Genomic DNA, 591 nt, shown 5'->3' with positions numbered 1-591 from the left:
AACAAAATGGTTATACACTTTTGTCAACTCTAATGCACAAAAACATGTAAATATACAATTTTACTAATAAAAAGTACAATGATAAAAAAGAGAGCAAAAGACGATCATAAAGGTTACACAAATTATAATCGGTTAAATTCCACAATTTTTAAAAAGAACCTAATAGCACACAAAAAACACAACCCCTATCCACCATAGGTAAGATGTATTCCCTATTCTTGTTTTCACCTGACCCAGTATCCTCTTACAAATTTGAGACACAAAAGTATGCCAATGGTTATCAAGATCACAGTATCCGAAATCCAGGTATATCTGTTCTCTTTTTGGGATCTGGCTGGGTTCTATCATATTATGCGTCGACGCGTTTCGGTGTTCTCGCTGATATGTATACACCTTCTTCAGGACCGCAATATTCGTGGGGTTCATCAATATTACATATCCTTTTATTGCCAGGAAGGGTAAGAGTGTTAACTTCCTTCCAGAGGAATATATGTCCTTTTCTTTATTGATCTCTCCCGTAATAAGACAGGTAGAGCTTCCTTTTATTGTTCAGGGCGTTAAATAATTCCCTCTTCAGAACAGGAGTGAGAA

This window comes from Lissotriton vulgaris, unplaced genomic scaffold (genome assembly GCF_964263255.1).
Source record: "Lissotriton vulgaris unplaced genomic scaffold, aLisVul1.2 SCAFFOLD_1682, whole genome shotgun sequence".
NCBI classification, from domain to species: Eukaryota; Metazoa; Chordata; class Amphibia; order Caudata; family Salamandridae; genus Lissotriton; species Lissotriton vulgaris.
Note: the sequence above shows the minus strand (reverse complement) of the source record.